Below are 23,625 nucleotides of genomic sequence, written 5' to 3'. Positions count from 1 at the left end.
ATTATTTGGAAATTTTATTTATGAGCGATAAAACTGCTGAGTCGCGGATTTCAAGATTTTACAAACCACTCAAGGAACGCACGTAGAGGAAAAAAAAGGTGGTGTGAGTAGCAGGGTGGAGACATATATATGTATATACATATATACGCTGCTACGACAGGGATGGGAAGGTATATGCACGGCAGTAAGGTGGTAAGATGGGCCTCTGCATTGCCGGCATGATTGCCTCTATGGCACATCGAGGCAATCCCCGCGGCTACGTGCCCAACATACATCCACTTTCATCCCACTTCCTCCTTTTTCTTTTTACCTTTTCTATATAAAATTCTTCCTTCAGGGTTCTTGAAAATTCAAGACAAGCCCCTACTCTTCATTGCATATTTAAATCCCCCCCCTCTGAATTCTTGCACATATCAAAGCTAATTGGATATATACATCTACGTTGGATATTAATTCTTAAAACGTGTTATGATACTAATTATTGTTCCATAATTTTCTTTTTAATTTTTTCCCGTCAAATTTTACTTCCACAATGAAAAAAAACTTGGTACATTGTTTTTAGGTTGAAAATAATAAAAAATAGCCTTTTTATTCAATTTTTTCATCTGGAAATTCATGTGTTCATTTCTCTAATTAATTTTAAATCATATTTTAAAATAAAAAATGTATATTTTTATTAATAGATGATTTATAGTTTATAATAGTTATAAATTTTGAAGGGGTAAAAATGACATTTCCTGGAAATTAAATTATTTTTTTAATAGCAGAAAATTTAAGGAGAGGAAGAGACGAAGAGAATTGATAACGATGTCTGGCTTCGCAGATATATACGTGAATTTGAGTCAATCGGAAATGAAGAAAGTTTGTAGTGGTCGTTGAAGTTTGGTCCCCCTTCTCTTTTAGCATCGAGAAATTGGAAGATTTCCACGTTGAAAATAAATCCCTTTATATTCTAATGAAGATATAGTAAATGTCGAGTGACTTTGGCAAAAGTCTTAAATTGGCATTAGACAGATGTAAAGTTATTAGGAGAGTGTCACTAAACTTTATCACGTGGAGCATTACCAAATGTCCTACATCACCCCATATGCGTTCGGTTTTCTTGCTTAATCAAGATTTAACTGCACCATTTCAAAGACGGGAAAAGCTTCCAGGGTGTACGGCTCATAAATTGGCCACGTTCCCTTGACAACCAAAATCCTCAGGTGGCACCTTAACTATCAACTGTTTCTTTTTTCGTTTTATTTAATGGAGAAATTAATAGCAAATTAGAAATTAATAAATCTATTAAAATTCTCTCAATTAGAAATTAATTTTTTTTGTAGATTTCTTTTGGATCTATTTTTTTGGAACCATTAAAATTCTCTCAATTAGAAATTAATTTTTTTTTGGAGATTTCTTTTGGATCTATTTTTTTGGAACATCAGGGATGCTTGAATTTTTAGAAATAATTTAATTTTAAAAAGGTTTCAAATTAAAATCTTTGGAAATTCGAATTTTTCATACTTTTAACTAAAATTCTGTAGAATTTTTTTGAAAAAGTTTTATTTGGATTTATTTTTTGAAATTATTTCAAGTTTCTATTTTCTAATATATATTTAATTAAAGAATTTCTAAATAATCAAAATTTCGTGAAATTAAATCAAAATATTCTTTAGGTTCAGGGAAAAAGTGAAAATTTTGTCTTAAAATCAGGGGAAAAAATTAAATTTTTGTATCAATCCTGAACATTTTTTGCGCTATTCAACTAAAAGCTTTTTTTCCCAAATTTCAAGAATTCATTTGTTAAAAGCCTCTCTTTCGTCTCTTCTTTTCGCTGATGGTGAATTTGTCAAGATTGAAGAGACTGTTATTATCTAAGCAGCAATTTGCAAGTCGCGTATTGCACTCCCCGAAATAAGAACAAGGGGAGAGAAATAGTATATAAACGAATAGAAGCAAAAAAAGAAAAGAGAATGAAACAGAGAAAGAAGAATCCAAAAAGCTATTCTGATTTGCACATCTCTCAGTTGGCAGAATTCCAAATTGAAAAACACATTTCGCGATGTTTTTCTTTGGCCGCGAATTTTTCGAGGGTTCGCATCTTCCAAGTAGAAAATAGAATGATATAATGGATTGTGGAGAAAATGGGGGTTGAAAGTTAGGGGGAATGGTAGATTCACAATTCTCCTATAGGGTGAGTGGATTTATAATGAAACCCGTAGAGTTGGACTTGCGATTTGCGAGGGTACCCTCAAAACTGTTATACTCCATCCAGTCAGCGAAAGAGCCAGAGATAGAGTTACAGAGAGAAAGAGATAGAGAGAGTCAAATTTAGAGTTACTGAGAGAAAGGGATAGAAAGTGTGAGAGAGAGAGAGAGAGAGAGTTTCTCGTTCAACGAGGAATCCAATCGCCACGTGATCTGTTTAATAGCCGTGCTAAACCTTCCTACCCCGTGCAATCCCACGGGTAGAATTGCAAATAACAAATGTTTGCCTATCACGACTAAAACTCCTTCCACTCTTACTGTTTGAACAAAGGCTATATGGACCTCCACCAATCAGCTATAGCTCTTTCGCAAACCTCGTGATAAATTCCAATTGATCAAAAATGGAAGAGTACACCTGCAGTCTGCTTTTGGAATAGTCTTAATTAACGCAACGCTTTATCATCATGTCCAGGGAACAGTAATTTCTAAAATTGTTTTTTAATCAAATGGAGGACATTCTAGAAAAGCTTTAATAAATTTTGTATTTAACAGTAATTCAGATCTTTGAAACGTCTACTACTTAAAAGTAGAAATAAAATTTTCTATCCTCCAGAATTGAATATTTATTTATTCACTCGTCTTTTTGCCTTAATACTAGCGTTTACAAGTGTCCCCGAGGAAATTTTCTTTCTATAAACTTATTCTAAATTTTTGCGCCTACAGAACGACTTGAAAATTAGGAGTACTCGCATTTGCCTGGATCACCCGTCAAAATGGGGTTTCTCGCCAGTGGAGAGGGCAACTGTAGAAAATCTCTCCTGAGTACAACTGGTTTATCGACAGTCGAGTTCTAATGGTGTGTACCGGACAATAATCGACAGTGCACATCATTATACCTCGACGTCAAACTTTCCGCTCAGATTATCTTACGTGCCGGAAAAATACCAAGTTAAATGGGCGCGAACCAAGGGTACTTACCCTTGGTCCTAAAACGTCCGCCAAGCGAGGCATCTATCCGACTGAGATAATCTGTCGGTTCTATCCTCCAGGATTGTGTAAGGCTCAATCCCTACTTCAACTCAGGTGTATTCAATGGAGCATTCAATTAGCCATGGGTCCTAAAGTATGCAATAGGTCCCATCGTGATACGTCAATATGGTTCTTTCATGTTTACGTAGCTGTAATAAAATTTTTATTCGATGGATGATATGACGTAATATTTATTTGCAAAAGGATGCTAGAAGGTGTCACCCTTGCCTAGAATTAGTCAGTTCAGGAATCGTCACCAAGTTAACTAGTTGTGTACTACCCCCAAGTGTCTTCTTCGACTCCAGACCAGTAAACGCCTTTAACTTAGCTATCCACAAGTCACTTCTGAATCAACTACGCGTCTTCTTCGTGTCAGTCCAGCAACTGGGGCCAAGTTAACTAGTTGTGTACTGTCATCAAGTCTCCAGTCCAGAAAATCTCTTCAAGTACCAAGTGCATTCTTCGAGTCTCGTCTTAGTCAAGTTCATTCAAGAAGATAATATCTACTGCGAGGCACATTTCTATTCTTCTAAGGACTGCATTACCTCGACATCAATGTCAAATCTAAAATTCGGTGACTCCTAGGCTGAGTGATCTTGAATCTAATTTACACCGACACCTGGACTCTGGACCTTTCACTTTGGCTGGCCCGAAAACAATTTGAGGGAGATCTACTGCATTTTCTGTTTCCGCTAGTAGGTAACGCTTGTTGGGTCTACGACTCTAAGTACAATTTTAAAAGGAAAGGAAACTAATACTTTTAAACTTTGTCCTCGTTTAAATTCTCGATTGATTTCACAAAGTTTTAATTTTGTTTCAGTGTCCCTGAAGATATCTAGATCTACTCTTTCTCTTCGATTACAATTGTAAAGGATTCAAATAAAAAACTTTAATTTCATTTTAACAGTTACTCTTTCTTAAAACCTGTCCCTTAATATCAGGGCCTTGCTCTCCGTGAATAAATCAGGTTCGAATCACCGATGCCGGACAATATAAATATATAATTTGTTATATGTTTAGTTTCTTTTTGAGACAACACTATAAATTAAATAGTAATCATCATTTTCTCTGAGATACTTTAATTCCCCTTGTTGTAACATTGGGGGATAATATTGATAATAATAATTGAAGTTTGTAAATGATTAATAACAATTTGAAGTAGTATGGAAAATGATACAAAAAGATAACTTAATCTAAATTTTCAGTTCATGGCAAAAACGCAGAACATTAAAAAAATGAAAGAAGCAATACAATAAATAAAAGGCAATGCACAATTAATAGTCAGCAAAGGGTATATAATGTTTTCAATTTGCCCTGGACCCCTATTTTGTTCCTAGTCGTGTGTAAGGGAAAAAAAGAAAGACACAGATCGTAATGTAGTTTAATATCAGTAGGAAATGATTTAAACTTTATAAGGTGCTTTCAAGTACTTCGGGATAAGCAGAAACATTCCAAGGTTCTATTCGAGTTCGATCCGCGAGTGCGGCACCGGATGTGCCTAACGACGTCTTCCCCATTCCTCCTCTTGAGTCCCACGTTATTTTTCTAAGAGACTAGCTTACATATCCAATCTTAAGTCCACCCCCAAGCATCGAACACGTGTTCCACCTTCACTAATCTCCTCTCTCTGACTCCTTTGGCCAGAAAGACGCGGTGAATATGGTCCCAGATGCTGTAATGCAGCCGTCGACAAAATTCAGTTTATTCTCCTCTAAATTCAAAATACAGAAAAAAAATTTATTTTTAGAGGAATATATTTATATTTTTTTGTGTTCAACGATTTTTGTTACCACTTATTCTAGATTATGATTATTTAAACTGATTTTATAAAGATAGCTTTGCAATTTTAGATAAGGAGAAAAGAGAACATTTTCTTGATCTTACATTGATGATGAGATTGTTTCGTATTTGGTTTATCCAGTTCATTTATTTCTTTTTTTTTTGTTTCTTTATCTAAAGTGTTGACCAACCGGGTGCATCATATTATTCGGGGTTAGGGAAATGCCCATCGGCGAGACTTTCTATCTGCGGTGTGATGTTACTATACCGCGTCGTATAGCCAGAGGCGCATAGAAGTCGCTTAAATGGCACCACTAAAACCAAATGGGTCGTTTGATTCGAAAACGAAATCTCCCTTATGAGTGGTCCATATATATATATACCAGTACTGGCCTCAAGCTACGTGTGGGATCGTATACTATTGTAAAAATATGCGACCCTCGATATCAAAAGTTATTATCGCTGTGTTAGTGTTGCACTTTCGATTCCATTTTCACTGATAAATTTTACACACGGTCTCATTATTTTCGCCTTCCAAGTGAAATTCAGATTAAAAATAAAAAAATTTCTAAAAATGTCTTCAAAATTTTTTTAAATAAAAAAAAACAATTTTGATTTTTTTAAGGTATTTCACCGGCAACTGCTCTTGAAAAAAAATTAATTTTTATTTAAAGTTCAAGAATTTTGAGTCTCAAAAATTTATAACCAGTTCTTTGATTGGGACCCTCAATTAGTATGGGAAATTCTAATTCGATAATAAAAATAGAATTAGAAACGGCTAAAATAGATGAAGTTTCATAATATTAGAGTGTGTGCAGGAGATAATAGAGTGTGTCTGTGTGTATGTAGGAGGGGTAATGTCTACGTCCAAGGAATAGTGTTCCAATGGGAGTAACACAGTGTTTATCGAACTATAATCCCAAACCCTGCCACCGATTGTCAATCCTCCCGCTTAGATCCCTAGGTTTACTCTCAATCCCCTTTTGGAGTTCAGCCATCATGGCAGCCATTTATTACTGTTATTACTATAACACAATTTCGTACAGAAATTCTACAATCAAGAAAATTATTTTCTATTATAAAATAATTTTTTAACTAATTTTAATTAATTTATTTATAAATTAAAAAGAATACGAAACAGTTTTTTAGAAATATTCAGAGTTTTTCTGAATTTTAAAACAGAAAAGAATTGATAATGATCAGATATATTTTTTGATTTCTTAAAAAGTTCCCCTTCTGTTTTTTTACACCAAAAAAATAGTGTCGCAAAACAATATTTTATAATCAATTAATTTTGTTTTCAGGATAAAAAGAAGGTGGATACTATATAAAAAGGAGGATCGTTAAGGAGGACTCAAGAACCAATCGACATGGGTCATTAGGATTTTTTTCGGACATAATATACAAAAAGAAAAAAGTGGTCAAGTTCAGCCTACTACATTTTTTGGCTTCAAGCTGAATTATAATCCAATTAATATTGTATATGTTATCACTGCGAAAATTTTGGAGTTTTTGAAATAAAATTTTTAAATAAGAATATTTAGGATATTTAAAATAAAATTTTTAAATAAAAATATTTAGAATATTTAAAATAAAAATATTTTCTATTATTTTTAAAATAATTATTTCCTTTAAAATTTCCTGTAAAAATAATTCTTAAAAAAAAGAAGTGCAATCTATGAACGATGTGAGAATTTTCATCCAAGAATTGCTGATTTGCATCTATATTTGTAAAGCAACAGACTGGCAAGGATGATTATTATTATACTTGATCCTTACCGCGATAACTCCCGTACAAACATTTACGATCAGGTTTAGGAGCGAATTAATGACTTCTTAAGTGAGCATTAAGAAAATAAAAATAAAACGATAAAATAAGGTAGAGTTTTTAATTAAACTTATGATCAATTATGTCATGTATATAACTTTTCAAGAAAACACCTTAAAATAAATAAATTCTCTCGTTATTTTAAGTATACCAAATATTTGAAACTAATAAATTTTTAACCAAAGAATTAATATGTTCTATTTTAAAAATAATTTTTTTTGTAATTTTCTCTCAATTTATGAATTCTACTTTTTCGTAAATAGAAGGGAAATAATTTTTTCATCAATATCAGGAAATGTTGGTATATATATATTTGGAAAAGATTGTAAATTATATCCGTTATCAGATGCTTTGTTCGAATCGATTTAAAATTATGGAACATATTTAACAAGATAGTGAATGGATTTGTAAATATATATCTATATATACAATAAAACAGAAAATGCATGTGAATACAATGGTCCATTAAGCGAGTAACTGTTAGTTAATATTGTGACTGTTACCATTTATTTTCGAATTAAATGAATGCCCGTCATGTTTATAATGATTATTTGTGGTAAATTTTGCACCCATGGATTTCACTCGATTCAAAGGGGTTGAATTTTCCCTGGGAAAAATAATCAACGCATGAAAATAATCCAACTTTATTAATTTTCATATTATTTTTGCACTTAAAATTTTTATTTAATTGAAATGAATATAAAATAATAGAAATAGAAATTTTTAATGCATATTCGTTTAAATTTAACAAAAATAAAATATACATTTTTGTTAAATTCATTTTTAAATAAATAAATTAACTTTCATTATACTCTCAATTCACTTTCACTTCACATTCACCTCACACTCACATCACTTTCACTCCACTCTTACTTTATTTACACTCTACTCTCACTTCACATTCAATTCACTTTCACTTCACTTTTATTTCACATTCAAATACCATTCATTTCACATTCAATTAATTTTCACTTCACATTCACTTCACTCTCTCGTCACTTTCACTTCACATTCATCTCACTTTCACTTAATTTTCACTTCACTATCACTCCATTATCAATTCGCTTTCAATTAACTTTCACTTCAGATTTAATTAACTTTCACTTTACTCTCACTTCACTTTCACTGCACTCTTACTTCACTTACACTCTACTGTCACTTTACTATCAATTCACATTCACCTCACTCTCACTTCATTTTCACTTTATTTCAATTCACATTTACTTTCATTTCACTTTCCATTAACTTTCACTTCACTCTGTCTTTACATTCACGTTACTGTCTCGTCACTTTCACTCTACTCACTTCACTCTTATTTCACATTCGCCTCACTCTCATTTCACTTTCACTTCACTTTCACTGTACCATCAATTCGCTTACAATTAACATTCACTTCACATTTAATTAACTTTCACTTTACTCTCAATTCACTTTCACTCCACATTTACATTACTTCACCTTCACTTTACATTCACTTTACATAAACCTCACTTTCACTTACACTCCACATTCACCTCACTGTCACTTCACTTCAATTGAACATCAATCTCAGCTTACTTTATCTCCACATCCATTTAATTTTTGAGGGTGAGGAAAATTTAAAGTGAAAGTGAGGTGAAAGTGAAGTGAGTGTGGAGTGTAGGTGAAATGTTGCGGAATTTAAATTGGAGTGAGGTGTGTAAGTGAAGTGAAGTGCAAGTAGAGTGAAGTGAGAGAGGTGAATGTGAAATAAAACTGAATTGAGAGTGAAGTGTAAGTTAATTAAATGTGCATTGAAAGTGAAGTGGGAGTGGATCGAAAGTGAAGAGAAATGTAATTGAGAGTGAGGTGAATTTGAAGTAAAGATGAATTGGATATGTAGTGAAAGTGAAGTGAGTGTGGAGTGAAGGTGAAGTGTTGCTGAATTGCAAGTGAAAGTGAAAGACAAAGTGAAAGTGAAAATGAAAGTGAATATGAAGTGAAAGTGAAGTGAAATTAAATTGAGAGTGAGGTGAATTTCTAGTAAAACTAAATTGAATGTGAAGTGAGAGTGAAGTGAAGTGAAAATGTAGTGAAAGTGATGTGAAAGTGAAGAGAAAATAAAGTGAAGTTCCAGAATTCTACTCCGTGCATAAAGCTACTTAAAAATTCTATTTTTTGAAATACTAAATAGATTTGCAAATAAAAAATGCTTAAAAATTTCAACTTTGCCAAGATTCGAACGCGGAACGAATAATTTGGCTTTTCTTAGCGCCTTAACGTTCACGGCTAATACAAATTTTACAAAAAGTAAACATTTTAATACAGATTTGTAATTTTAAATTCTAGTTTCTGTTGGAAAAAATCTAAAGTAAGAAGTGTTATTCTTTCCTATTTTTCTTTTTTTTTGGTTTTTAAATATATCGTTAGTTCTACTATGAAGGTATTTACATGTCTATTGTCAGGCACCACCCTTGCATACAAAGATATATCTAGAAATCGTCTGTGAGGGGAAATTCTCGTGATCTCTTCGTGTACGGCTCCCAGGGCGCTCTTTCGGACTGAGGTGGGTCTGGAGCGCGTAACACGCATTTTTATCAAACGTTACGACCCATGCAACGACCAGGATGAAAACCAATATCTTACAATCCCATGGGAGTTTGCTTCAGCACTGTTTTTCAACTTTCGATCCAAAGAAAAGGAAACTTATTATTTCTAATTGCATAATAAAAAGTTTGTATAAATAGTGCAAAATTGGATAAAATAGAAAAAAACATTAAAATTAATAAATAAAAATTACCACCTATTCACCTATAAATAATTAATTTAAAATTTTTTATTCAACGTTTTTAGTTTTAATTTTTAACTTTTTGTATTAAATTTTTTAAGTTAAGTTTCTTAATTAAGACGAGAGAAAAATTCTTCTTTTTTTCTATTTGGCGAATTTTTTGTTTATTTATTGTTATTTATAAAGTCTGCTGTTTGGTTCTGACTGATAAAAAGGACTTTAAAGGATTGTGACGATGAAGTTTAGAAGGAAATGGTTGCGCATCATGGCAAAGATAGGAAAGTGTTAATCCTACCGAGCAACTTTGGCTCTGAAGAGAACTTGCACGCTTATACTGAGAGGATTTCCATCCCAATAAATTTAAAGCTTTGCATAAGCTTTTCGCGTTAGAATTTAAATCCTAGACGAGTGTGCGGCTTTACAGAATACGCGACTGTACAGCCAAGTGTACGTGCCCACAGTGACATTAAATCCAAAAACAATACTAAAATTTCCTATTAAATTACTAAAATTTTTTTTTTATTTCCTTTTTTCAAGTTAAACAAAAGTATAAATTCTCTTCACTTACTAAAAACAACTTCAATTCAAAGGGACGAAAAAAATAAAATAAAACCTGTTAAAAGTACCATTAGATTTAAATTGTGAAAAATAAACGAATTTTTTTTACACACACAGAGAAAGAAATGGTCTTTCGCGAAAGCGAAGTAGGATCAAAAAATTCCGTTCCGCGCAATAGACGCAGTGTCATCAATTGCATTTACAACCCATGGAAAAAAAAGAGGATGAGGAAGAATATATATATATATATATACATACACAAATGCAGGAGAAGCTAGGTATTTTCCTCAGAGGATACCCGCGAGAGAATTTTCACCACCCCTTTACCATCGCTTTCGCAGTCTGCAAGCCAAACGGGTATATCCACCCATTTTATACCAGTTGTGGGTGGGTATGGGTTTGAAGCAACTCTCGCTGGGGAATAAACAAGATATGTGTACAGTGCACTCTGCACATACAATTATCGTTATAATCGTATTTTTCGAGAAGCTCCCAGAACAAACGTTGAAAACTTTTCTATTGTTGAATTTTGAGGATAATTTTTTAACTTTCTTTTCTTTCCAAGGAGAAATTGATCTCATCGCTAAAAACTCTCTTAATTATTAAATTGGTAATTATTCATTGTTCATTTCATTTTTTTAGGATTTTTAATTTTTTTCTGAATTAATGAGTTTTGAATTGTATTTTAAGAAAAAATTGATCAAAATTATTGACGTGTATTTTTTAATTTTGTATTAATTCTGATAAAATCACGGTCTAAGTGTTGTAGAGTGGGGGTAATGAGTCTAAGAGAGAATAAAAAGTCCTATTGTAATTTTAAAGCGTTTTAAGAAGTAGCAGCCAAAACCGAACACTAGCAGAAGATCATAATTGTCATAAAAAGACGTTCAATTTAATTCTTTTCAATTCTATTATTTTTTATAGACTGCTAACAATCTAGATTGTTGCTAAGATGTTGCTGAACAACATCCTGAAGGATAAAAAATTTTATTGTAACTTTTAAGCACTTTTAAAAAAAAGTAAACACAGCCGACCACTAACAGAAGATCATAAGTGTCATAAAAAGACGTTTAAATTTAATTCTTTTCAATTCTATTATTTTTTATGGACTGTTAATAGCCAAAATTATTGCTAAGATATTGCTGAACAACATCCTGGATGATAGAACATTTTATTGTAATATTTAAGCGCTTTTAAATAAAAGTAACCACAGCCGGAAACTAGCAGAAAATTAAAATTATCATAAAAATAATTTAAAATTAAATTCTTTTGTTTTTATTAACTTTAATGGACTATAAACAATATAGATTGTTGCTGGGGTGTTGCTGATCAACATCCTGAAGGATAAAAAATTTTATTGAAACTTTTAAACGCTTTTAAATATTTGAAACCACAGCCGAAAACTAGCAGAAGAAGTAATCTGTCATAAAAATAATATTATATTAAATTCTTTTCAATTTTAATAACTTTTATGGACTGTTAACAATATAGATTGCTGCTAGGATGTTGTTCAACATTATTCTGGACGATAGAAAATTTTATTGGAACTTTTAAGCGCTTTTAAATAAAAGTAACCACAGCCGGAAACTAGCAGAAGATCAAAATTGTCATAAAAATAATTTTAAATTCAATTCTTTTCAACTTTAAAAACTTTTATAGACTGTTAACAATCTAGATTGTTGCTGGGATGTTGCTAAAGATTATCTTGGACGATAGAAAATTTTATTGTAATTCTTAAGCGCTTTTAAATAAAAGTAACCACAGCCGGAAACTGGCAGAAGAACAAAATTGTCATAAAAATACTATTAAATTAAATTCTTTTCAATTTTAATAACTTTTATGGAATGTAAACAATCTAGATTCTTGCTGGAATGTTGCTAAACAACATTCTGGAAGATAAAAAATTTTATTGGAACTTTTGAGCGCTTTAAAATTTTTGTAACCACAGGCAGAAACTAGCAGAAAATCAAAATTGTCATAAAAATAATTTAAAATTAAATTCTTTTGTTTTTATTATTTTTAATGGAGTGCAAACAATCTAGATTGTTGCTAGGAGGTTGCTGAACAACATCCTGGAGGATAAAAAATTTTATAGGAACTTTTAAGCGCTTTAGAATTTTTGTAACCACAGCCGGAAACTAACAGAAGATCAAAATTGTCATAAAAATAATTTCAAATTAAATTCTTTTCAATTTAAATAACTTTTATGGACTGTAAACAATCTAGATTTTTGCTGGGTTGTTGCTGAACAACATCCTGGAGGATAAAAAATTTTGTAGGAACTTTTAAGGGCTTTTATATAAAAGTAACCACAGCAGGAAACTATCAGAAGATCAAAATTGTCATGAAAATAACTTTAAATTCAATTCTTTTCAATTTTAATAACTTTTATGGACTGCAAACAATCTAGATTGCTACTAGGATGTTGCTGAACAACATCCTGAAGGATAAAACATTTTATTGGAACTTTTAAGCGCTTTTAAATAAAAGTAACCACAGCCGAACACTAGCAGAAGATCATAGTTGTCATAAAAAAACGTTTAAATTTACTTCTTTTCAATTCTATTATTCTTTTATTTTTTATGGACTGTTAATAGACATGATTATTGTTATGATGCTGTTGAACAACATCCTGGACGTTAGAAAATTTTATTGTATCTTTTAAGCGCTACTAAGTATTAGCACCCATAGCCGTACACTACCAGAAGATTATAATTGTCCTAAACAGACGTTTAAATTAAATTCTATTCAATTTTATTATTTTTATGGAGTGCTAACAACCAACATTGTTACTAGGATACTGTTGAACAACATTCTGATGGATGGAAAATTTTATTGCATTTTTTAAGTAGGAGCAGCCCCAGCCTAAATAACCTATTTCAAGTGAATTTATTAAATTGAACATTTTTCCTGACACACATTGTCAATTTTTTGTATTTTATCATGGCACTCAAGGGGTTAAATCTAATGGGTTAATTGTAGTTGCATAAAAATTTATGTTAACATAAATTACTTTACATAGAAAATTTATCTATAAAAATTTGCCGTCCAAAGGCTTGGGCTTAAAAATCCAGAACTATCGATGTAACCAGGCTCAATAATTTACATATTTATTAACTATATAATTCTGAAATATATTTGGGGAGAGAAATTTTTCGCATGAAATGTCGAGTGATAATCTTTTACTCCATATGTATATGTATTTGGTGGCAATAAATAATCCGCAAAAAAAGTAATTTAGGGAGAGACAGAGGAGAAAGGGTTGTAGTCTCGTCACCGAAAAGCTTATTACCCCAATCGCGGAGAGTGCTAATAACGCGATGGACGATAATGGGTGTCCACACGAGAGGTCCATACTCGTAACGATATATTCAAGGGTTGATCAAGAACGCGGGAAAGCGTTTTGCTTGAGCGTCTCTCTCGTCGTCCAAAACTCACTTCTCCAAGTAGTGGTGGTGGTGGTGGTGGCTGCAGAACGGAAACACATAGATATAATATAAAATGCAATAAGGGTTGTTTCGATGGTGTGAGATGGAAGGGTGGTGGTAGGGGGGGACTATGCATATATCCAGGGAATGGAGCATTATACCGACGGAAAGTGGGGACGGGGCTTGCGCCGGAAGCGTCCCTGTTTGAAAGGGGTTCTTCTCTCTCCTGTGGACTCAGTGAGGCGGGGGCGGTTCGGGGTTCCGGATGGTTCAAGGGGGTGGAATGGAATGGAGTCGAGCCGAGTGCCGCAGGGCGCGGGTCCAGAGGGGTTCGGAGATTGATAACGCAATTCCAAGACTGCCATTACCCCCGTCCAATGGAGCTCGCTCCAACCAGTCGCTTCTATCTTTTTTTTTCTCTCTCATTTTTTTTTTTTTTTGCTCCTGGCTCCTTTGCTCCTGCCCAGGGACGACGGCAAGTTTTAGAAATGTTAACTCCATAAATGCCAGCCCGTTCCTTCGGGATGGAGGAAACACAAGAGTAAAGAAAGAACTATGATAAAGAGATTCGCTTTAAGCGGAAAACTCTGAACCGATATAATTATATCTTTTAACTACTATTTCCAACTTGTTTCTGCTTTTTCGACATTATTCCATTTCGTGAAATTGCGCGAAACTTATTTTTGGACTCATGATGTTTTTTTTCGTTTTGAAATTTACATAATTTATTTTAATTCATTCTTCTTTAGAGATAAGAATAATTTATTGGTTTTTAAATGAATGTACATATTGAATAAAATAATAAATAACACAAATATTGGTTTAATGAAAATTATTATTTTTAAATTCTGTTCTCTCTTCTCTCTACTAACATTAATTACTAAAATAATACAATAGTAATTAAACTCACTGATGATGGAGTTTTCGAAATGCTCTGTTTTGATTAACAGCAATAAACTAAAACACTTTCTACATCAACATCAAATATTTTAAGAACATAAGTTAAGTAAAATTTTTCCTTTACTTTTAATTTTAATTAAATGAAATTTTAATTAGTTTAATTAAAATGAATTAATGTTATTAATTCATAAAAATATATGAAAATTAAACTCTATATCACAAATAACTCTTAGCTCTTGTTTAAGCAGGTCAGACATTCTGTAAATTATAAATAATGTATTATTTAAAACTTAGTCAAATCTGTCTAAATATATTTAGATAATACAGTATTTACATTACGAAAAAAAAATTATGAACAAGAGTATATAAAGTAATTTAATCTACAGCTATAGAAACATAAAAGACACCTATTCGGTAAGTTAAGAACGTTTTGACTATTTTTCACTTTTAAAATCAAAAACTATTGAAAAAATTAAAGACTTGTTGTTTTGAAACAAGAACAATTTTATTATTTTTATTTATTTAATTAAAGCATCACAATTTATTTTGAATGTAATTTATTACAATCAAATTTGAATTATTTAAATTAAAAATTTTAATAAGGAAAAAAATTATTTCAAAAAATACAAAAAACAATTTTTTTAAAATAAATAATTAATAAAAATCTTATTTTACAGAGTTTTGCTTTCTTTGTGGTTTGAACAATACTAAATAATTGTTTTTAGCAAATAATTGAACAGAAAATTACCAAAAATTACCGAAGACATTTTTTAATGAGTATAATTCTGAATTAAACAATGATTTACATCTGTTCATTACTTTACATATTCACTACGACAATTTCACAGACCTTTGGGGTAAATATTCTTATTTCAAATGATTATTTGAAATATTACAATTAAATCTTAATACCTTTACTATTGATGAATATAATTATTAATACATTTGGAGCTACTTAGGCATCTTTCTTCAGAACATGCCTCATAATAATATTTAATTGTACGACTAAAAATAAATCAATTTTTTCAGGTCGAACAAAAATCAACAGACGATGTTCAGAAATTTTTACATGCATCTGTGTCTGATTACGAATTGATTTCTGTTGAACATTCAATTGACAAAAGAGACACTAACAAACTTTCAATTAAGGCAAATATTAATGGCACTGATAGAGAATTTGTTTTACAATCTACAAAAGGCTATTTTGCCGGTAAAGATACAAAAGTATGGTTAGCTAAAAGAGAGGCTAATAAATTTGTCTACTCTTTGCAAAAAGAAGTAAGTTAAACGTTTATTTTTATATCTAAATATCAAAATTTTATTTCTGAATATCTGAATATTAATAACTATAAAAAGATTGTTTTTTATATTCTTAATAGAAACAGACCTAGAAACATTGAAAATATTTGAGATATAGTAAATTAGTTGCCAAAATGATATGAAACAACATATTCAGGTGCCATTTAAATTGTTCTATAATCTCAAATTTATCATTGTAGATTATGGATCAAGTAAATAACACTTTTTACCATGATGAGAAAACAAAGTCTATAATATCGCATACAGTTAATAAAAGAGGAATTTCGGAATTCGTAAGTGCCTTTAAGCTTAAGTTTTATGAAACTGTGATGAACAATTAAATTAATATAATTAAATTCAATAATAAGTTTTAGAAACTGTTAGATAACATGTAGGAGCATTGACCCCTGACCAGTTTTGGGCAAAAATTTACTCCTAAATATTATTTTATTGAAATAAAAAGTTTGACATTTGTCGCGAGGTAAATTGACAATCGCCATGATTTTTGACTTTAAAATTGACAATTTATTTAATAGGAAAAATTTTCAGCAAAAATTACGTGCGTAATTCTTTTTAGAAATTGTCCAGAATTCGTACAGCAAATTAGACGAATAGAATTATTTTCACCTGTGTCAAAAACACCATTTACATTTATTTTTCTTGTTTTCAATGTAGTTTTATCGAATTATTAAAAGAATTTTCATTTTACACCAGGAATAAACTAATTGTCATCTACATATGATGCAAAAATAATTAATTTACAATTTATTCATAAATAAATTGTCAATTTTAATAATTAGGAGTAAATTTTTGCCCAAAACTGGTCAGGGATCAGTGCTCCTACATGTTAGCTAACATTTCTTAAAATATCTTCGAAAAATATTTTGTATTCTTTGAGAAATCCAGTGGGAATTATTACACGTATTCATTGAATTTGTCTGTTTCCACATGGCCGAATATTTTATAATATATCTTCTTACTTGATAGAAATTGAGTCAGTATTTTTGTTTCTTCTTTATTTCGATCAAAAAATAAATTTTTATTTCAGAATGGTGTAATTGATTCTAACAAAGTAATACTTTCAATAAGTAATTTTATTCGTAAACGTCGTGATCTATTACCAGAAGAATTTCACAAATATGAAAACGACAACATTGACAACTATCACATAATTTATAAAAGAGCTTTAGATTCTGTTAAAGAAGAACCTAATCATAATCTAAATAAGTCTAATGAGAGGATAGAAAACTTAAATTTAAAAAAACCCGATACTGTCTATCCAGAAATATTGGTATATGTAGATAAAACTTTTTTCGAGTAAGTTTTAATATTTTATTTTTAATCCTCTATTGTTCGTTTAATATTCCAGTACAAATACATGAATATATTTATGAATAAATCAGTAATGAACTACTTACTTTTAAGATACTTCGATAACGATATTGTCAAAACTGTTGCTTATACCCTAACTCTCTGGAATGGAGCAGATCTAAATTTTAGGGATATAAAAAATCCTTCAGTTCGTTTAAGCATCGTTGGAATTGTTATATGTCAGGTATTTTATTTACGTTTTTCTTCAAGTTATAAAACGAAAAATATATTAAAATTCCTCAACTTTAGGTTGATCGTATTGTGAATTGTTATAAATTTTTTATTTTTTACAACATTTAAGGATCAAATTAAGTCATTTAATCCGTTTGTAATCGATGATTCAACATTGTCCACGTTTGGTCAATTTATGTATAATGAAGATCAATTTAAATTCAGAGAAGATTACGATATTGCTGTATTAATGGGAGCTGATCCGAAATTTGAATCGGGTGCAAAAGGTTTAAATCAAAAGTTCTTTAGAGTTTTTAACTTAAGTGACATTCATAGTTTTTATATTTTTACAAATAATAATTTCTTATTTTGGTTGTCATAATTAGTAAGAAATTGAAGAAAATAATAGTAATAACAGCAATAAAAATGATATTAATAATAGTAACTAATAGTAATGGATAATAATCAATATTTTATTAAAATTAGTGATACACAATCCACGCCTCTTTTATTTAAGTTAAACTTGAAATCAGTTACTAACAAAGGAACAATTATTTTAGGTGAAGGATTAATGGGAGGCGCTTGTTCAGAAAATGTTCAACAAAAAGTAATAGAATCCGCAATGGTTCTTTTAGATAATACCAAACTTTCTGGAATATTTACTGCTGCACATGAATTAGCTCATTTGTAAGTAAACCGTAGAAAAAATATTAAACAATAAAAATAAGAAATTAGAAATAAAAATTAGTTCCTATTTGATTTAATTAGATTTAATGTTCCTCATGATGGTGAACAAGGGTCGGAAGAATGTGACTTTACTGAAGGTTACTTGATGAGCCATTTACGTTTTGACTCGTACCAATTCTACTTTTCACCGTGTTCAGAAAAATTAATGTCTTCCTTCTTAAGGTTTGAATTATTATTATTAACATGTTATAAAAAAACTTGATAAATAAATTTTTCAACTCTCGGAATTATGTAATCGAACTTTATTTCAGTCAAGAGCGTGCCAACTGCCTTTATAACAATCCGGCTGTTACTAGAAATGATAAGCAAATATTAAGAATTTTACCTGGTAAATATATGACAATAGATGAACAGTGTCAAAAAAGGGGATTCCTCAAAGCAGATAAAGTAAGAGATTTGTATAGACAAACAAGCAGATTTTTATTTACATTAACAAGTTAAATTGTTCCACTATTAAAAATCTTTTTTGTAACCGTAAAATTTTTTTGATCTACTGTTGCATTAAATAATCTGCATTTTCTTCTATTGTAAAAGTGGAAGAACATGCAGTAAATTATCTAGATTTTTGGAAAACTTTATTGTAATTCTCTTCCAGATAATTCCAAACATTTGTGTAACTATAGAGTGCATGAAGGAGAGTGATTCATTTACTGTTTCTGTAGCGGCACTTGAAGGAACTCCATGTGACGTGGGGAAAGTATGAAATTTAAAAATTTCAACCGTTTAAAAAATCATATCTTAAATATTTTCGTAATATTTTTTATTTAAATTAACAAATTGTTTTTAATTTAAGTTCTGCTTGAGAGGAGACTGTGTTAAAGTAGAATTCGACAAAGCTGACAATAAGGATTCAAAAATATTATTTCCGCCACTTTATCAACTGTCTGTTGTTAATAAATCTGCTGAAGAACAATGCAAAGACGATGGAATAACAAATATTTAGACGGTAGGTTTAAATAACTTTTTTCGAAAATTCTAAAATACTAGAGGGCACCAGGATATCTTAATGTATACAAGTCCTAAAAGTCCGGGATAAGTCTAAAAGTCCGTAGAAGAAAAATCGGACCATATAACATGCTACGAGTTAATACAAAGTCAAGATTATTTTTATCTTTTCAAATTTTGTTTTTTGTAGTCCTTTTTTGACGATTGTCAATATTACTGCAAATTTGCGAACTCTGATGGAGAAATGTGGGTTCATTACGAAACAGCACAGGATGGAACTTTGTGTGACGATAACGGAGTAAGAAATATTAAAATTTCATTACTAACTTAATTTTCAAATATAAAATACATATCTTAATTTATGTTCAGTATCACTTAGGCTTATTTTCCATAATATGCTAGTTTGCACTAACTCAAAAATTTATTAATATTAAGCTTTAACTTTTGGTTAAAAATAAATGAGGCACCTGAAACCGCAGTAGAAACATTAATCTGAAACATATATCTAAAAATTGATTTGCAATTTAATTTTGATTTTATTTTCAATTTTCCAGTACTGTCGATACGGAAAATGTGTAGATGATCATGATGGCTTGGTTGTTAAGAAAGTAATTTACACAGTTTCTAGTCATACGACAAATTCTACTGAATCAAATACTACTTTGGATGAATTGTTATCGACTTCAGATGATACAATCACTTCTGATAGCGTTACAAGTTTTACAGACTTTAATACTACCATTTCGACTTTGTATACTTCTTCCTCCGATGGCACAACTACTCCCTTAGTTGAAACAACAACTCGTAATACAATTAACAATTCAGATGGTACAACAATACATGAAAACGTTACAAGTTTTAATCATTTGAAAACTACTGCTTCTTCTACTACTTCCTTTGATGGTGTAACAGTTCCTTTAGATGGAATAACAACTAAGAATTCAATAGCTAATGTTACTAGAACTGCAGATTAGAAAATACTACCTAACATTAAAATGTATTTATGCTTTTGTAAATAATTAACAAATTATGCTTATAACTCTCTGATTACTGGATTGAGCAAGAAGGCAAACTTTGTAAGCGACTAAATTAATTTTTTTGATAAATCATGTACTTGAAGTTTTAAACGTTGAATGCAAGAAAAATTCAGCACAATGCGATTAATCGTAATAGTACGTATCATAACAAAAAATATTAAACAATGTAATTTTTAAAAAGATGAAAAAGTTTTACCACCACATTTGGTGATAAAATAAAACTTTTTCTGTGTTTGATAAATAATATTTTTTACATCTCTTAAATTTTTTCATAAAAAATGCTTGTTGTATTAAAATTAAAGACTCCTTAACATAGAAAGATTACAACATATTTTACACGTCACAATAAAAAGTAAATTCTTAAAACACTTGTATTTAATATAAAACGTCACATCAAACATATCATAATTTTTGTTTACTATTCTTAAATATTTATGTATACGTCATAATATGTATTTTAGAAATAATACTTATAATAAACATTTTTAAGTTTTCTTAAACCTAAAGAATTGCAATCAATTCTTTAATTGTTTCAGTAATGAAAATTTATTTCACTTTTCGTGAACTTAATTTTTCTTTAATTATTTATTAATAAATTTAATGAATTTAATTAATTTATAATCAAATTTTCAGAAGAAGAATATAAATAAACGAATATTACTAATTTTACCTAGTAAAATGTCAAAAATGGGGATTTCTCAAAGTTGATGAATTATGAGATTTTTTGAATAATCAAATATCTTTTTAGTAACCATAAAATTTTTGTTAACTATTGACATCACCTTCAGAAGGTACAAGGTTCTATTTTGTTAATTCAGATCCTTAAGATAAGTTTTAAGAAATTACTTTTTTATTGTGACCTCCCTATTGAAAAACACGTGTAAATCCACTTATAAGTAATTTTACGTAAATACACTTCTGAGTCTTGTTTCAAATTCGTATGCAAAACATGTATAAATAAATATATATTTAAACGTGTATTTACAAGCGTGTTTATCAATAATGAAATCACAATGAAAAAGTAAATTCTTAAAACTGATGTAAAGGATGTAAATCAACAAAATAGAATAAAGATCAAATAAAATTATTCAAGTGTAAAAATTATGTTAGTTTTCAATGATGTATAAGAAAACTTAGCTTTACTTTATTTAAATACGTATGCAAATTAGAATAGGAAATATAACCAGATAAACAAAAGTTACATATAAATACAAACCCGTTACGTCTAGTGTTAGAATTAAGTTATTTTGTGTGACACATTGCTGTTCTCATCGCGGTGACACTTAATATTTTTTACTTATTTTCATTTTTTATATTTTTAAAAAATAAAAATTGTACGTAAAGTATTTTTTTAGAACAGTAGTTTTATTTGCAATAACAATATTATTTTTAATTATACAATGATTTATATTTGTATATTACTTTATGCATTCCTTGCACAATTTACATATACCTCTCAAAATTTTACTGATGCTAGAAGCGAGGATCGATTTTCAAAACTACCAAGAGAAGGTACATTATTCTTTTATTAAAATTAATTATTATAAATCAAACTCAGAGGATGAAATGCTTGCAAAAATTGCACTAAAAATTGTGAACATATTTTTGCGAATTATATTCGTGATTGTCATGAGACTGCGATAATGCAAGCAAATGAGCCACACTTTTAGTGCGGATAACAAACAAATACGTTTTTTTATCGGAAGTATATTTTTTACACCTAAATTTATTTTTTATTTTTCAGCACCTGATTTTGAAGTGGTTTCTGTTGATCATTCAATTGACGATAAAAATATTAATCAACTGTCAATAAAGGTAAAACTAAATGGCAAAGACAGAAAGTTTTTTCTACAAAGTAAAAAAGGCTTTTTTTCTGGTAAAGATACAAAAGTTTGGATAGCTGAAAAAGAGGGAAATAAATTAAAGTACACTCTGGAAAAAGGAGTAAGTAAAATATTTATTTTTATACAGATTTTAAGTTTACTTAGTTTATTAAGACTTTTTAAATCTAAATAAAAGCAGAACTAAAAATATGATTTAAATTGTAGATTAATAAAAAAATATATACTAAGAATAGTTGCAATCTTGGTTTCAAAAATAAACCATTATTATTTCTTGTAGATTATAGAGAAAGTAAATTCCTCTTTTTACGAGGATGAAGAAACAAATTCTATAGTATCCCATACAGTAAATGAAAATGGAATTTCGGAATTCGTAAGTACCTGTCATAAATATTTTTACTATCATAATATTTCAATTAAACTATTTATTAACTTTCTTCTTCCAAATTATACAAAAAAATTTCACCTCGAAATAATTGTATGAGCTTAGTATAAAAATGAATGGTAGAATGACAATTAAACAATAATTTATTAATTAAAATTAAATTCTAGAATGGTATTATTGACACCGACAAAGTAATAATTCCAATTAGTAACTTTATTCGTCAACCTCGTGATGTTCGATCAGAAAAATTTTACGAACATGAGAATGACAGTAACAAAAATTATCACAGAATTTATAAGCGAGCAGTACCTGGTGTCCATAGAAATATTCGTAGTACTGTGCAAAGGCTTATTCAAAGAAAAAAGAATTCAAATTTAAAACATCCTTCTACAGTTTATCCAGAAATTTTAGTATATGTAGATAAAACTTTTCTGGGGTAAGTTTTCACAGCATTTTAAATTATTCATAAAAATTAAATTTATGTTTGACTGCGAATTATCAACAATAATTAATACTTCTTTTAGACACTTCGGTGACGATTATGTCAAAACTGTTGCTTATATCCTAACTCTATGGAATGGAGCAGATCTCAGTTTTAGGGATTTGAATAAACCTTATGTTCGTCTAAATATTGCTGGAATTGTTTTATGTCGGGTAATTACTCTTATAATATTAAAAAAAAATATAAATAAAAAACTAATGCAGCAGAATTTATTTTTATGTTTAAATCTTAATCTTGCAATGATAAAATATATCATTTGAAATAAATATAATTTTTTATAATTAAAGGATCAAATTATACCAATTAAGCAGTTTTTAACATATGGCACATTACAAAACTTTAGTAAATTTATGTATAATGAAGAAGAATTTATATTTAAAGAAGATTACGATATTGCTGTTTTGATGGGTGCTGATTCAGATTTTCAGGAAGGCGAAACTGGTTTGACATTTTTCTCAATCTTGTGATTTATTTAAATTGAAGTTAATAATTTTTACTTACAAAGATAAATATCATTTAGGTTTAGCATTTGATGCAGGCGGTTGTAAAAAAAATGTTATAAATAATTTAATAGAATCTACTGCGATTATTTTGGATAATACTAAATTTTCTGGAATTCATACAGCTGCACATGAATTAGGCCATTTGTAAGTATGTTTAACATATATTATTAATATTCATCATTTTAAATATTAATAAATCTCATTATAACAAAATGTTTGCGTTTTGTTTCGACAATAATAGTAATCTACATTTCAATTATCTTAATTTATTAGATTTGGAGCTCCTCATGATGGTAATAAATCGGTTTCAACTTTAGCGGGTGCACCAGGAGCAGAAGATTGTTCTTTTGAAGATGGTTACCTGAT

General features: G+C 29.8%; 1 long non-coding RNA gene across 1 annotated transcript in view; it reads left to right on the top strand.

Annotated features, from left to right (window-relative positions):
• LOC122503698 overlaps nt 1-6,596 on the top strand; it is an 80,465-nt gene extending 73,869 nt beyond the window's left edge. The window contains exon 2 of the long non-coding RNA XR_006301774.1: nt 6,303-6,596. This is a non-coding gene — a long non-coding RNA (uncharacterized LOC122503698). The remainder of the gene's footprint in view (nt 1-6,302) is intronic.
• The last annotated feature ends 17,029 nt before the right edge of the window (nt 6,597-23,625 follow it).

This window comes from Leptopilina heterotoma, unplaced genomic scaffold (genome assembly GCF_015476425.1).
Source record: "Leptopilina heterotoma isolate Lh14 unplaced genomic scaffold, ASM1547642v1 Lhet_268, whole genome shotgun sequence".
NCBI classification, from domain to species: domain Eukaryota; kingdom Metazoa; phylum Arthropoda; class Insecta; order Hymenoptera; family Figitidae; genus Leptopilina; species Leptopilina heterotoma.
Note: the sequence above shows the minus strand (reverse complement) of the source record. Positions and strands in the feature narration are given on the sequence as shown.